Here is an 18,409-nt window from a genome sequence, read left to right as displayed (position 1 = left end):
CCCTAGGGCTAGATAATAATAGCTTTGCTAGTAATATTATTATACCTAGTATGGCTACTTTCCTGCCTATAATCTAATAATATTTATAGCTAGCTAATATAAATTATATACTAGATATTAGGGATATTAATTCTTATGCCTAATATACTAGTAGTACTAATAATCTAGGTCTAGCTAGCCTAGAACTATTATATGACCCCAGCTTAATCTAATACTATATTATAGTATAGCTTATACCTGATTTCCTGATTAATAGTCTCTACCTGACTCTTGATATTAGCATATATAATAACCTAGCCACCACAGGCCTGGTAAATACGCGCCTGGATAAAACTAATCACCCCAGGGGTGGTTAATTACTGGTACAGCTCCTAGGGCACCTCATATAGTAATATTAGCTAGTGTACATGGTATGCCATATTTAGATGGCTAGTCTAGCTATAATATATACTAACCTTGCTAGGCTAGTACTAGATTTACTATAAAAATATAGCTTTACTGGATAGGGGCAACATAGCTATTAAATATACTATTTATATATAGGTACTAGCTAATTAACCTAACTAGGCTATGGCAGGCCAGAAATCCTTCTACAGGTTTAATATTATATAGTATTTATTAATAATAATCTAGTCTAGCTACTATAGTAACTACTACTAGTTTAAAAATATATAGAAATTAGGATTCTTAGTAGATTTAGGTATAACTAGTATAATTATAACTTTATTAGGGGGGTAGTAGCTTTCCTATAATATATAATAGATCTTTAGTATCTAGTACTACTATATTAAATTAGCTTATAATAAAATTAATAGGATAACTATAATAATATAATCCTCTAGAGTAGTATATATAGGTAATATAAATAATATACTTTTTTTACCTCTAGTAGGTATAATAGCTATAACTAGGCTAGTACTATCCTAAATAATTTTAATAGCTGGCCTCTATACCCTATAAAATATAATCTCCTATCTAATCATATACTATAATACCTGCTCTAAATTAACTACCTGTAATTATACCTATTACTAGATCTAGTAATTTATTATTTATTTCTCCTATAGGTTCTCTTACTTACCTAATATAGGGTAGTCTTCCTAAGTAAATCCTAAAAATTAGTACTAGTTTATACTAGATACCCAGAATTTTAACTACTATATAATAATACTATTTTTAAACTTAGTTACCTCCTGGCTATATATTATCCTAGCTATATAAGAGGTGTGGCTAGCCTGCTTATCTATAATATTCCTAATCTTATTAAGATCCTTATCTACCTTTATAGTAGTTATCTCCTGCTCCTACTTAATCTATATATTATTTAGGAATGTACTAGATAAATATAAAAAATAATAACTAATGCCTACTATAATATCTTAATAATAAGTAATATTAAGTAGGTATAATAACTTTATACTAGTCTAGCTCTCCTACTTTAATATCTTATGGAACTATTTACTAGTCTAGTCCTGGCTACTATTAATATTAGGTCCCTATAATTTTAGGTTATAGTAGTAACTAGAGTAGTAGTACAGGCATTAGTTAGTATAAAATATTACTAGCTACTATATAAATAGTAATACTAACTATAAATATTATATAATTAACTTACTAATTACCTAAGATAAATACTAATAAATAATTTTTATATTATTACTAGTATAGAATCCTTTATAGTATATAATAATAAATACTATTATACTATCCTTAATATATATATTTTAGTGCTAGTTAGTCTTAGTATTTATATACTAGATACTTAATAACTTTAAGGCTTGTATAGGTGCCCTACTAGTTAAATATATAATTACTACTAGCTTCTTCTTGAACTAGGCTATCTGCTAGAAATATTTCTAGATTTTAGAGTTACTAATCTCCCCCTAGGTAGTAAAGGTGCAGGCCATGGCAGGTTCTTGCATAATCTAGTCTAGTAGCTAGCTATATCTAGCCACAGGCCACCAGGTCCATGTATCCTGTAAAAAACTCCAGCCAGGGGTAGCTTTAATAGAATTATTAAATAACTAATCCTATAGAATAGCAGGCTATTAATCTAGATTAGATTAGTATAATAATCCTACTATAAACTCTTATATAGTCCTAACTAAACTATATATAAATCCTTAAAACTTACCTATAGTAAAACTTATCTCCTTATATAATAATTACTCCTATCCTATCTAGGTTACATGCCTAGGGGTAGTAGTATTATAATAAATCTTTAGTCTAAAGGTCTACTAATCTAGTAATATCTCTATAGGCCCGTGCTAGCTATAGACTATAAATTACTAGACTATCTAGTCTACTCTAGCTTGAAATAGTATTTCCTAAGTTTGGGGAATCTAGTAAATAAGAGCTGTAGGTGGGCTAAGTAGGCTAGATAGTAGGCTAAATAAGAGAAATATAATAAGAATATTAGGTCTCTTTATATATTCTTTATTAATAATAAATCCTAACTCTTTATCTATAGCATCCCCTATCTATAACCCTTGCTCTGCAGCCGCAGCCTATATATAGATAATCTTTATATACTATAAATCTAGCTATAATATTTTCTATACAAGCATGAAGCGCGCTACTTTTAATATTTAGGAAATAATAGGCAAGTAACTCTTAGGGCCTTACTAGATTATCTCTCCCTAACCTAATATAGCTATAATATAGATTAACAGGCTTTTATATTTATAGATCTTAATCTTCTAGTTTAGTAATTTAATATAAAACTCTAAGTATATAGTCTTGATTATAGTTATAATAAATAGCTAGATTATAGGGAGCTAATTCTTAATTTTTATAAAATTAGAATTATACCAGGATTTCTATATAGTTATTTATTATAATTACTATTATATTTTCTATTACTAGGTAATTATAATATACTATAACTATTATTTTTATGGCTAGTCTATCTACATGTGGATAATAAATAGTAAAATCTATTATTATAGCTAGATATAGTTTTAGATACTCTTCTTATTTATATATACCTATAATAGCTGGTATAAGGTCTAGTATAATATAGTATATATAGCAGCTATTTAGATCCTATTCCTGTACTATTTTACTATATATTAGCTATACTAGACTAGTGACTCTATAGTATCCTATACTACGCGTGTAGTACCACTTATAGGGTCCTCTAACTTAAGATTAAGAATAGCTACTACTACAAGTAGATCTAGAATATATATATTAGCTAAATACCAGGCCTAGCAGGTTATATATAGCTATAGATTAGTATTCTAGAGCTCCCTAGCCTAGATAACCTAGGTAGCTGCCTCCTACTTATCTACTACTGCCCGTGCCTTAATCTCTATAACTAGCTACTTATAAGTAGTAATTAGGATAGGTTATTCCTTAGGCTAGGGATTATATAATAGGATATATACTAAATAGGAGTTTTTCTAGCTAAGGAATATTTATTACTAGGTAACTAAGTAGAATAATTATTAAAGCTAGATCTATTACTTCTCTTACTCTCAAGCAGGAATCCCTTTATAAAACTAGTACTAGATCTAACTATATATTTCTTTTTAGTAGTTTTATATAGATTTAATACTAGTAGTAATATATATATATTACTCTAGTCCCTTACTATAGTTATGCTAGTATAATAGCCTATTAGTATAAATAGGGATAATAGGAACTAGTATATCTAGTATATAGGGAATATATAAATTATCTAGCTATTAGATAATTCCTGCCTAGCTAGCTATTACTTAAGTAATAGATTAACTATCTTATAGCTTAAGGAAATATTTCTTTTATAAGTATATTATAACCTCTTTAAAATAAATACTATGCTAGTACTAGCAATATATAATAATTTATAGTATAAAGATTTTCTTAAATAGCTAGTATTTTATAATAGAATATAGATAGGTAGTAGCTAGGTATAGATAAAAATATAATATTAAATAGGAAAATTAATAAAAATATTTAAAAAAATTAAAATTTAACTAGACTTTTTAACTAGACTAGCCCCTAATTATTTAATTTACTAGTATAACTAATCTATTACTACTATATATAGCTATCTAAGTCTATCTTTTACTAAATCTTTAATAGAACCCTAACTAACTTTAATATACTACTATATATTTACCTGATATCTATAGGCTCTAAAACTTGGGAATCTATAATTTAAGTAGCTAATCTATATCTAGTAAAAATTTAAGCTATAATATATAATAGGTTCTACAGGCACCCTACTCCTGAAAATTAAGCTACCCTACAATAAGCTGACTAATCAGCGCTGGTCCTCCGCAAAACCCTAGAGCCACCCTAGTAGCCTTCCTCAACCCTTGTGGGATAGAAATCTAAAGAAGGCTTATAATTTTATATAGATTATTAAGCTCTAAATATAATTATTATAAAAAATTATTATTTATTATTATTAATAAAAAAAATATTAAATAATTTAAAAAAAATAAAGTATTTCTTAAAAATTAATATTATTTCTACTTTTAATAATTTATAGATTAAGAAAGGATAAAAATACTTTATTACTTTTTAAACTTAATTAGATTTATTTAAATTCTTAATAATATTATTTAAGCTTACTAGAGCCCTAGTATTATTCTAGAGATTTATTAATAAAATTTTATATAATTATTTAGATATCTTCTATATTATATATCTAGATAATATTTTAATTTATAGCTAAACTTATATTAAATATACTTATTATATTTAATAAGTATTAAAATATTTATAAGTAATAAAATTTTATACTAAATTTAGTAAATATAAATTCTTTATATATAAGATAAAGTTTCTAGAATTAATTATAAATAGAGATAATTTTTAAATAGATTTTAATAAAATAAAAATAATTATTAAGTAAGAAATACTAACTTATCTAATTAATATTTAAGCCTTTATTAACTTTAATTAAATATTTATTTATTAAAAAATATTTAAATAATTAAAAACTACTTTTATAAATATCCTAATATTAAAAGCTTTTAACTAGTTAAAAAATATAATTCTAGAAATTAATACCTTTAATTATATATTTATTAGAGTATTATTATAATATAATAATAAAAATATATTATACTTTATTATATTTTTCTTTAAAAAATATTTTATAATAAAATATAATTATAAGATTTATAATAAAGAATTATTAATTATTATTTATTACTTTAAAGAATAATATCTTAAATTAGAAAAAACTTTATTACTTATAAAGATTATTATAAATTATTAGAATTTAAAGTATTTTATATTAATTAAACTATTAAATTATTAATAAGCTTACTAATTTAAATTTCTATTAAAATTTAATTTCTAAATATATTATTACCTTAAAAAGTTAGGTATTAAACCTAATATATTAATCAGGAGATTAGAGAACTTACTTAAGAAAAGAAATAAATAATTTCTTTACTAGAGCTAGATTATTTTAAAATTTAAAAACTTACTATCTAAGATTACTACTAATCTAGAATTAAATATTAATAGCTAATATTAAGTATACTTTACTAAATAATCTATTACTAATAAACTAATCTCCTTATTACTAATATTATAACTATTATTTAATAAAGCTTATCTATAAGATAAGAAGCTTTAATCTATTTTAAATATTTTAAAGAATAATTTACTAAAATATTTTAATATTATACTAGCTAATTATAAATATACTAGTTTATATTTAAGATATTAAAACTAATTTTATATACTTAATTATAATAAAATAAAAACTAAAATATTAAGACTTTATTATAAAAATCCTATTATTAGATATTCTAGAAAAATTAAAATATATAAATTAATATTATATAAATATTTCTAGCTTAAAATTTATAAATATATTAATTAATAAATCTAGAATTATTATCTTTACTATTAAATTATCCCTTTTTAAAAAATAAAGTAAGAAATACTAAGATCTTTATTAATTTTTAAATATATTTAATAAGATATAAGTATAGACTTTATTATATATTTATTATTAAATAATAGCTATAATATTATTTTAGTTATAATTAATTATTTAATAAAGATAAATTATTTTTTTCTCTATATTAAAATAATTAATACTAAAGAAATAGCTAATCTATATTTTAAGTATATTTAAAAACTTTATAATATCCTTAAAATAATTATATTAGATTATAAAATCTAATTTATTATTATCTTTTAAAAATATCTAATATTTTATTTAAAGATTTATAATTTATTATTTATTATTTATTATTTTAAGACTAATAATTAAATTAAATATATTAATATTATTTTAGAATAATATTTATAAGTATATATATTATATTTATAAGATAATTAATTTAAATAATTATTAATAATTAAATTTACTACTAACTTTATTTACTTTAAATTTATAAAAATATTATTATTTATAGCTAATTATAGATTTTATTTAATATTAAGATTTAAATTAAGCTATTTTATTATTTATTTTATTAAGAAAAATATTAAGAAATTTACTAATATTATATATAAGATTTATAAATTTATTTATATTAAGATTTTATTTACTTAAGCTTATTATAAAATATAAATTAATTATTAAAAATAATCTATATATTACTATATTATAAGATAAGAAGTCTAGTTAAATATCTATAATATTTAAATACTTTATTTATAAAAAAAATTAGATTAAAAGAACTTTAAATTATATTATATTAAGAGAATTATTAATTTATATATTTATAAATTTAAATTATTTAAAAGTATAAAAATCTATTTTATATTTAATATATTTTTACTCTATCTTATTATTAATAATCTTTTATTTAATTAATATTTTAATTTATTATTACCTATTAAAGTAAAAAAATTAGAAAAATAAAAAGTTAAAAAAATCTTTAATTTCTAATAAATTTATTAAAATTATAATAAACTTAAGCTATAATATATTATTAAATAAATTAAATATAATAAATTAATTAAAGAATTTATTAAATATCTAGAAAATATTTATTAATTAATAAATAATTATTATCTTTATTATCTTAAGAAGTCCTAGCTAATTCCTTCCTAATCTTAATAAAGCTTAACTCTAAGAAGAAAGATATTATTATAGTATAAAGCTATAATATCTATCTAGTTAGATTCTATCTTAACTATCTATTTTTATTCCTATATTTAAATTATATTATCCTTAATCTTATTATAGCTCTTTAAACTATATCCTATCTATTACCTAATACCTACTATTCTACTATTCTATCTGGTTAGCTCCTAGTCAATGAATATCTGAATCTGACTCTGCCCCCTGATACTAGGATTAGTTAATATTCTTTTTTTTTAAATTTATTATATAATATTCTATATTAAATTTTCTAATTTTATTAAGACTATCTATAATTTAGCTCTTTACCTAGAATCTTATATAATATAGTACTATTAAGTTATTAGTAAAATATATAGGTTATTCTATCTTTATCTTATTAAGATTTATTCCTTCTTTAGCTAAAAAATAATAAGAAATAAAGTCCTTATTTACTCTAATATTTATAAGTACCCTTATTATAATCTATTTCTTATTTACTAGAATAAATATAATAATTAGAAAAAATCTTACTAGTATCTTTTTATTTTATTAGAGTACTAGAAATTCTAGAATATTTAATTATTATTAATTCTAGTTCTCTAATTTTCCTACCCCCTTAATACTTTCTCTATACTAGAGATATTTTCTTATAATATAATTAATTTAATTATATTAGTAATATTAGTTTTTCTTTTATTATTTCTAGTAATTTTATTATTTTTTTTTTAATTTTTTTTACTAGAATTTATTTAATTAGAAATTTATTACTTTATTATTATTTTTTTTTTCTTTCTTAAATTATTCTTTAATATATAAGATTCTAGAGGTTAGTTTAATTATATTTTATTTAATTTTTTTTATTTCTCTTATTTCTAAAGTTTCTTATATCTTATCCCTAGTTTAATAACTTTAGCTAGATTTTATAATATTATTATATCCTGCTAGATTTCCTTATATAATTTAAACTAGGCTATTTAAATAGCTAGCTAGTAAAGAAATTCTTTAAAATTAGCTTTAATTATTAAAATAAACTCCTTTATCTAGATTATTAAGGTTTATATACTCTATTATAGTTCTTATTTTATATATAGAAGCTAGTAAACTATTATTTACTTATAATCTCTCTTTAATTTTAAAAAATTTTATAGGAATTTAATAAACTCTATATAAATAAATCTTTTAGAATTTATTTTATATTTAAAGTATTATACTTACTTTATATTATTTTTTAAGTAATCTATAATATAGTAAATCTTAATTATATTATTTTTATAAAATTTCTCTTATAATCTAAAGTAATTTTAGAGGTCTTCTAGATATCAGGGGACAGAGTCAGATTCAGATATTCATTGACTAGGAGCTAACTAGATAGAATAGTAGAATAGTAAGTATCAGGTAATAGATAGGACATAGCTTGAAGAGCTATAATAAGATTAAGAATAATATAGCTTAAATATAGGAATAAGAATAAATAATTAAGATAAAATCTAACTAAATAAGTATTATAGCTTCATACTATAATAGTACTCCTCTTCTTAAGATTAAGCTTTATTAAGATTAGGGAGGAATTAGTTAGGATTTCTTAAGATAATAGAAATAATAATTATTTACTAGTTAATAAATATTCTTTAAATATTTAGTAAGCTCTTTAATTAGTTTATTATATTTAATTTACTTAATAATATATTATAGCTTAGATTTATTATAGCCTTAATAAATTTATTAGAAATTAAGAACTTTTTTAATTTTCTATTTTTTTAATCTTTTTACTTTAATAAGTAGTAGTAAATTAAGGTATTAACTAGATAAAGGATTATTAGTAGTAGGATAAAATAAAAATATATTAAATATAGAATAAATTCTTATATTTTTAGGTAGTTTAAGTTTATAAATATATAAACTAATAATTTTTTTAATATAGTATAATCTAAAATTCTTCTAATCTAATTTTTTCTATAAGTAAAGTATTTAAATATTATAAATATCTAGCTAGACTTCTTACTCTATAGTATAGTAATATATAGGTTACTTTTAGTAATTAGCTTATACTTTATAATAGGCTTAAGTAAATAGAATCTTAATATAAATAAACTTATAAATCTTATATATAATATTAGTAAATTTCTTAGTATCTTTCTTAATAAGATAGATAATAAGGTAGCTTAGTTTAAACCTTAATATTAGGTAGAATCTATAGTTAGCTATAAATAGTAATACTTTTATAGACTTAGAGTAAATAGAGTTAATAATAAACTTAGTTATTAATAATTATTTAAATTAATTATTTTATAAATATAATATATATACTTATAAGTATTATTCTAAGATAGTATTAATATATTTAATTTAGTTATTAGTCTTAAAATAATAAATAATAGATAGTAAGTTATAGATTTTCAGGCAGGATATTAGGTATTTTTAAAAGATAATAATAAACTAGACTTTATAATTTAATATAATTATTTTAAGAATATTATAGAGCTTCTAAATATACTTAAAATATAGGTTAGTTATTTCTTTAGTATTAATTATTCTAGTATAGAAAAGGAAATACTTTATCTTTATTAAATAATTAATTATAACTAGAATAATATTATAGCTATTATTTAATAATAAATATATAATAAAATCTATATTTATATTTTACTAGATATATTTAGAAATTAATAAGAATCTTAATACTTTTTACTTTATTTCTTAGAAAGGAATAATTTAGTAGTAGAGATAATAATTTTAGATCTATTAATTAATATACTTATAAATTCTAGGCTAGAAATATTTATATAATATTAATTTATATATTTTAATTTTTCTAGAATATCTAGTAATAAGATTTTTATAATAAAATCTTAATATTTTAGCTTTTATCTTATTATAATTAGATATATAAAGTTAGTCTTAATATCTTAAGTATAGATTAGTATATTTATAGTTAGCTAGTATAATATTAGCATATTTTAATAGACTATTCTTTAAGATATTTAGAATAGACTAGAGCTTTTTATCTTATAAATAAACTTTATTAAATAGTAATTATAATATTAGTAGTAGGGAGATTAATTTATTAGTAGTAAGTTATTTAATAAAATATACTTAATATTAGCTATTAATATTTAGTCTTAGATTAGTAGTAGTCTTAAGTAGTAGGTTTTTAGATTTTAGAATAATTTAACTCTAGTAAAGGAGTTATTTATTCCTTTTCTTAAGTAGGTTCTTTAATCTCCTAATTAATATATTAAGCTTAATACCTAACTTCTTAAGATAGTAATATATTTAGAAATTAAATTTTAATAAAAATTTAGACTAGTAAACTTATTAATAATTTAGTAACTTAATTAATATAAAATACTTTAAATTCTAGTAATTTATAATAATCTTTATAGGTAATAAAATCTCTTTTAATTTAAGATATTATTCTTTAAAGTAGTAAATAATAACTAATAATTCTTTATTATAAATCTTATAATTATATTTTATTATAAAATATTTTTTAAAGAAAAATATAATAAGATATAATATATTTTTATTATTATATTATAATAATATTTTAGTAAATATATAATTAAAAATATTAGTTTCTAGAATTATATTTTTTAACTAGTTAAAAAATTTTAATATTAGAATATTTATAAAAATAATTTTTAATTATTTAAATATTTTTTAATAGGCAGGTATCTAGTTAAAGTTAATATTTTTTTTAATTAGATTAACTAATAGTCTAATAATTTTTAAAAAATTATAAATAAATTAGTAGTAAAAGTTCCTAAAGCTAATAAAGACTTAAATATTAATTAGATAGATTAATATTTCTTACTTAATAATTATTTTTACTTTATTAGAGTTTATTTAAAAGCTATCTTTACTTATAATTAGTTTTAAGAACTTTATCTTATATATAAAGAATTTATATTTATTAAATTTAATATAAAGTTCTATTACTTATAGATATTTTAATACTTATTAAATATAATAAATATATTTAATATAAATTTAGTTATAAATTAGAATATTATTTAAATATATAATATAAAAAATATCTAAATAATTATATAGGGCTTTATTAATAAATCTCTAGAATAATATTAGGGCTCTAGTAAGCTTAAATAGTATTATTAAGAATTTAAATAAGCTTAATTAAGTTTAGAAAGTAATAAGATATTCTTATCCTTTCTTAATCTATAGATTATTAAAAGTAAAAATAATATTAATTTTTAAAAAATATCTTATTTTTTTTAAGTTATTTAGTATTTCTTTTATTAGTAATAATAAGTAATAATTTTTTATAATAATTATATTTAAAACTTAATAATCTATATAGAATTATAGATCTTCTCTAGGTTTTTTTATAAATAGGATAGAGAATATAATAAGAAAAAAATTAGAATAAATAAAATCTTTTTTTAAATTCTCTTTAATCTATTTCTTTAGAACTTTTAATTTATCTTAAGATATATTATATAGGCTCCTAAAAAGTAGGATTTTTCTAAATAATAGTTTAATTTTATAATTATTAAATTAGTAGGATAGTAGGTACTTAGCCTTCTTTAATAAGAATATATTATAAAATTTAGTAAACTTAAGGAGTAGTTACTCTTATAATTTAGATTTAGTAATAATAATAGAGTTTAAAGTAGCTTTAATATTAGTAATAATAATAGTAAATATCTAGTATCTATAGCAGGTATATATAGTATAGGTAGTAACTAAGACTCTAGTAATATCTTAATTCTTTAGAGATTTAGGGTGGGGATTAAGATATTAAGGAGAAATTTTTAATAATATATTATATAATATTAAAATCTTTATAAGCTTTAGAAGTATATTATAGTATTTTCTATAATAAGAGCTTTTAAATAGAATAATATAATTAATAAATTTAATTTAGAGATTATAAGTCTTTAATTAAAATAAGCTAAGAATAATAAGAAAGTATATAAGTTAAATTATAAAGAAAATAATATTTTTTTTAATATAATTATAAATTTTTTAGATTAAATAAATAAAATAAATAATATAGCTAGACTTTATTAAAGTATTATTAAATTCCTTTAATAAAATAAGATTTTTTAATAATAATATTTCTAGTTAATTATTTATAGCCTAATTATAATCTATAAAATATTTATTCTTAATTCTAGAATTAATTATAGTAAAAATTAGTAAAGTCTTATTAGAGGTTTCTAGATTAATAGGTAGGATTATTAATTTAAATTAGTAACTTTTTTTCTTTATTATTATTCTAGCTATTATAATCTTTAATAAGTAAAAGGAGTACTAGGGGTATCCCTAATTATAATTTAGATTAAGAATATTCTATTTTCTAATTTAAGGGATATAAGGTATTTAGCAGGCAGGGTTCTAGTTAATAGGGGGTATGAATCTAGTTTAGTAGTAGATATAGAAATATAACTAGTTAGTCTTTAGTTAGGGTATAAGTAGCTACTTATTAGGTAGTTAGTACTACTATAGTAGTAATATAAGTATTAAGTTTAATAATTAAGGTAATAGGTAGTAGATAGGTTTATTAGGTCTTTAGTAGGAGTAGTAATAATAATAGGATTAATAAGGATTACAGGAATTTAGGTAGTAGAAGTTAGCTTTAAAATAGATTAGGAAGGCTAGGAATTCTTTATAAATAAAAATAAAGTAATACTTATATAATAATAATAATAATTTTCTAGATTTTATAAATAATTAGTAAAATTATAATATTATAATAAGATTTTAAAATATATTAATATTTCTTAAAGTTCTTAATTAATAGCTTATTCTAAAATTATAAATAAAATATCTTTATTTATATTTTCTTTTAATATAAAGTATTAGAATTTAGTAAAAAAAATACTAAACTTATAATAGATTTATTAAAAGTAGAATAAATTAATATAAGTATTAATTTCTAGATTTAGGTCTTTAAAAATTTTCTTTAGGATTTCTAAAATCTTAATATAATTATTTAATTTATAGATTCTATTTTAAATATATAATAAGATTTAGATATATAAAGTTTCTTTAAAATAATTAGTTATATAAGTTATTTTATTATTTAAGGTTAAGAAATAATTAAGGTTTATAATTATTTTTTAATAAATTTAAGAAATAAAGTATTTTAAATTACTTTATTAATTATTAAACTTATTAAGATTAAGAAATTATTTAGAGGTTTAGGTAATAAAAATAGATATAATAAAAATAATAGTAATAATAAAAAAAGTAGTAATATTAATATTTTTTTTAAAAGAAAATAATAATTAAAAAAATATATTATTTTAAGTAAGTACTTTAAATAGCTCTTATTAAGTTTCTTTAATTTATATCTTCTAATACTTAATTATATTATTTTTTTATTAAATATAGTTAAGAAAGTTAGTAATAGTAAAGTATAGAATAAATAATTTATAAAGTTCTTCTATAATAATAGTAGAGAACTAGTATATCTTAGTAATATACTATCTTAATTTATTAAGGGTATTATATAGGAGGATTTCCATATTTTTAGGTAGTATAAGTAGTAAGGTAGGTATAATAATAATAATTAACTTCTAGTAGAGAGGAGCTATATAATATTAGGGGATAGAATTAGATTTAGATATTTATTAATTAGAAGCTAACTAGATAGAATAGTAAAATAGTAAGTATTAGGTAATAAATAGGATATAGCTTGAAGAGCTATAATAGGATTAAGGATAATATAGCTTAAATATAGGAATAAGGATGGATAGTCAAGGCAGAATCTAACTAGATAGGTACTATGGCTTCGCGCCGTGACACTAGAAAAATATTAAGTTTTTTTAAATTTTATATTTTAAAAAATTTAAGTTTAGGTATCTTCTCTCTATCTATTTATATAACTTATACTATATATTAAGCTATATATTATAGCTTATTATTTTCTATTAATTTAATAGATTAGTACTAGAGAGTTACTAGTACTATTAAACCTTCCTTAATAATAATTTCTAGAACTATAGTTATAGATTTTATAAAGCTTAGATTTATTATTCTTTAAAAGAAGAAATAAATAATCTTTCTTATATTTATTATATTATTTTACTTAATTAAGAAAAGTATTTTAAATTATAAGTATCTTACTAGTAAGATACTTAAATATAAATAATATTAGTAAAGAAAGTAAAGTTATATATAATATAAGAATAGTAAGAAAGTATTAAAAATAGGGTGCTGCTATTCTCACGGCTCAGCTGGTCATTCTCACGGCACAGCTAACCATTTTAGGTTAGTGGGTGGGGTACCTAACTAACTATAGTTAGTGTATGGGTCCTCGCTAGTTAGTATATAGTTATATAGGGTACCTGGATCATCTGTAGATTATACCTCTCTGATTTCTATGACTAGTAGCTACTCAGAGAAAGATCTTACATGATTATACCTTCATAGTAGCTTTAAATTTATCTACTAGCACCTATATAACCTTGTAGAAGACCTCGCGGAGCTATGAATTGTACTACACAAGATCTGTCGTTATTTAAATATACTAAGCAGCTAGTATCAAGCCAGGCAGGTAGGGAATCAATTACTTGGAGGGAGCAAGAATAGTCAGATCAGCGTGTAGCAGAGGAAGGATTCCTAATTAAATAAAGCCTTCTAATAGGTCAGTAAATATATTATATAAATATTAGAACTTATAGTCTTATTTATTACTTTAAAATTAAATTCCTAAGTATTATTTTTATATAAGAAATTAATAAAATAACACCTCAAGGTTCTCTAGCATGTTTTTCATGATCATATGACTAGTCTAGTCTTATTTAGGTCTAGCTAGTTGGCACTATTCTATAAACAGGTAGGTTCCTGCTAATATGGAGCTGCTATGCCCAAAGAGGCTAGCTGTGCCGTGAGAATGACCAACTGAGCCGTGAGAATAGCAGCACCCTAAAAATAATAAAATAAAATACTTACCTCTCTATATTTTAAAAGATTATTATATTATTATTTATATTACCTAGTTAAGTTACTAGCATAGTATAGGCGAGTCAATTATTGCTACTCTCCTGAATACCCTTAGTTACTCGGCATGTGGTTGCGTGTCATGTGGTCGCCATGACATCTAGTTAACCCTAGGGTATTAGGGTTACCTAAATAGGTCTAGACTACCTATAGCTTGGCATACCCCAATAAAAAAAACCTACTTTTTTTATTTTAACTTTCTACCTTCCTAAATAGGAAATTTCAAATTCTTTTTTTATATTATTAAAATTTAATTAGTTAGCTTTCTAAATATCTAATTTTTATTTAAAAAGATCTAATATTGGTAATTTTAGACCTAGGGTCTATATTAGAGCCAGTGTCACGGCGACCACGTGACATGCAACCACATGCCAAACCACATGCTGAGTAACCAAGGGTAATCAGGAGAATAGCAATATTTAAGTTACCTGTATTATGCTAGTAACTTAATTAAATAATATAAATAATAATATAATAACTCTTAAAGTACTAAGAGGCAAGTACTTTATTTTATTATTTTTAATATTTTCTTACTATTCTTATACTCTATATAATTTTACTTTTTTTATTAATACTACCTATACTTAAGTACCTTACTAGTAAGATATTTATAATTTAAAGTATTTCTTTAATTAAGTAAAATAATATAATAAATATAAGAAGGACTATTTACTCCTTTTTTTAAGAAATAATAAATCTAAATTCTATAGAATTTATAATTATAGTTCTAGAAATTATTATTAAAGAAGATTTAATAGTACTAGTAATTCTTTAATACTAACTTATTAAGTTAATAGAAGATAATAAACTATAATATATAGCTTAATATATAATATAAGTTATATAAATAGGTAAGAAAAAAATACTTAAACTTAAGTTCTTTAAAATATAAAATCTAAAGGAATTTAATATCTTTCTAGAAGATCTCTAAGATTACTTTAAGTTATAAGGGAAACTTTATAAGAGTAATATAGTTAAGATTTATTATATTATAAGTTACTTAAAAAATAATATAAAGTAAGTATAATATTCTAAGTATAAAATAAATCTTAAAGGACTTATTTATATAAAGTTTACTAAATTTTTATAGAACTTTTTAGAACTAGAGAAAGATTATAAGTAAATAGTAACTTACTAGCTCTTATATATAAGATAAAGACTATAATAAAGTATATAAACCCTAATAATCTAGATAAAGAAATTTATTCTAATAATTAAAGCTAATCTTAAAAAATTCCTTTACTAGCTAGCTATTTAAATAGCCTAGCCTGAATTATATAAGAAAATCTAGCAGGATATAATAATATTATAAAGTCTAGTTAAAGTTACTAAATTAGAAATAAGATATAAGAAACTTTAGAAATAAAAAAAGTAGAAAAAATTAAATAAAATATAATTAAATTAATCTCTAGAATCTTATATATTAAAGAATAATTTAAGAAAGAGAAAAAAAAATAATAATAAAATAATAAATCTCTAACTAAATAAATTCTAGTAAAAAAAGTTAAAAAAGAAGTAGTAAAATTACTAGAATTAATAAAAAAAAGACTAATATTATTAGTATAATTAAATTAGTTATATTATAAGAAAATACCCCTAGTATAAAGAAGGTACTAAGGAGGTAGGAAAATTAGAGAACTAGAACTAATAATAATTAAATATTCTAGAATTTCTAGTACTTTAATAGAATAAAGAGATACTAGTAAAACCTTTTCTAGTTATTATAATTATTTTAGTAAGTAAGAAATAGGTTATAATAAGGATACTTATAAATACTAGAATAAATAAAGACTTTATTTCTTATTATTTCTTAATTAAAGAAGGAATAAATTTTAATAAAATAAAGATAAAGTAATCTATATATTTTACTAATAATTTAATAATATTATATTATATAAGATTCTAAGTAAAAAGCTAGATTATAGATAGTCTTAATAAAACTAGAGAATTTAATATAGAATATTATATAATAAATTTAAAAAAAAAAAAATATTAACTAATTCTAGAATATAGTTAGTTAAGCCTAGTTAACTTTAATATCTCTTTAATAGTAAATACCTAGCACTACTAAGAAAAAAAGTTAAAGATTAAAATTAAATTATTTAAGTAATTTAAAAATATAATAAGGCAAGAACTTATTATACTAGTCTTAAGCTAATTATATAATAATAATAATATAATAAAGACTCTTTCTAAATATTATAAAGAATAAAAATTAATATTCTTAAAAAAAGAAATAAAGATACTTCTTTTTAAAAAAGCTAGTTATAATATATTATTAGTTACTAGTATAATATTACTAATAGGCTAGCTATATAATATATTAAGAATAAAATTAGTAATCTTAAGGGAGTATATTAATTAAATATTAAAAAAAAAATAAATCTAGTTCTTAATAAGTATAGCAGGTATACTAGTACTTTTTATATAAAAAGCTAATAAATTACTATAGCTTTATATAAATTATAGAGGCCTAAATATAATTACTATTAAGAATTAATATTCTCTTCTATAAATTAATAAACTAATAAACTAACTAGTTAAAGCTAAATAATTTATTAAACTAGATTTATAAGATATTTATTACTAGATTTATATTTATTAGAATAATAAGTAAAAAATAATATTTTATATAAAATATAAATATTATAAATATTTAATTATATTTTTTAAATTATATAATACTCTAGCTATTTTTTAAGTATATATTAATAAAGTAATAAAAGGAATTCTAGATAAATTTTATATAATATATTTAGATAATATCTTAATTTATTTATAAATAAAAAAAAAATATAAATACTATATTAATAAAGTATTATTATACTTTTAAAAATATAATCTTTATATAAAATTTTTAAAATATAATTTTTACTAGAAAAAAATATATTTTCTTAACTTTATTATAAAAATTAAAGAAATCTAAATAAATTTTAAGTAAGTATATATTATAAATAACTAGTTAGAATTATATTTATTCTATAATATTTAAATATTCCTAGGATTTATAAGATATTTTTAAAGATTTATTTACTAGTACTTTAAAATTACTGCCCTACTAAATAATATACTAAAGAAAATAGTAAAGGGGAGAAAAAATAGCTCCTTTAAAATAATAAAGAATAATTAAAGTATTTTTAAAGTATTAAAGTAGGTATTCTCTAGATTTCTAGTATTATAATATTTTAATCTAGAATAAAAGATATTTCTAGTAACTAATATATTAGATTTTATAATTATAGGAATTTTAATATAATATAATAATATCTAGTTTATAAAAATATAATATATTACTTAATAATTTATAGCCTTTTACTTAAAAAAATTAATTAAAGTAAAAAAAAGGTATAAAACTTATAATTAAGAATTACTAGTTATAATAAAATATTTTAAAATATAATATTATTATCTTAA

The sequence above is a fragment of the Aspergillus ochraceoroseus genome (assembly GCF_002846915.1).
Source record: "Aspergillus ochraceoroseus IBT 24754 chromosome Unknown P175scaffold_14, whole genome shotgun sequence".
Taxonomy (NCBI): Eukaryota; Fungi; Ascomycota; class Eurotiomycetes; order Eurotiales; family Aspergillaceae; genus Aspergillus; species Aspergillus ochraceoroseus.
This window is presented reverse-complemented; position numbering follows the sequence as displayed.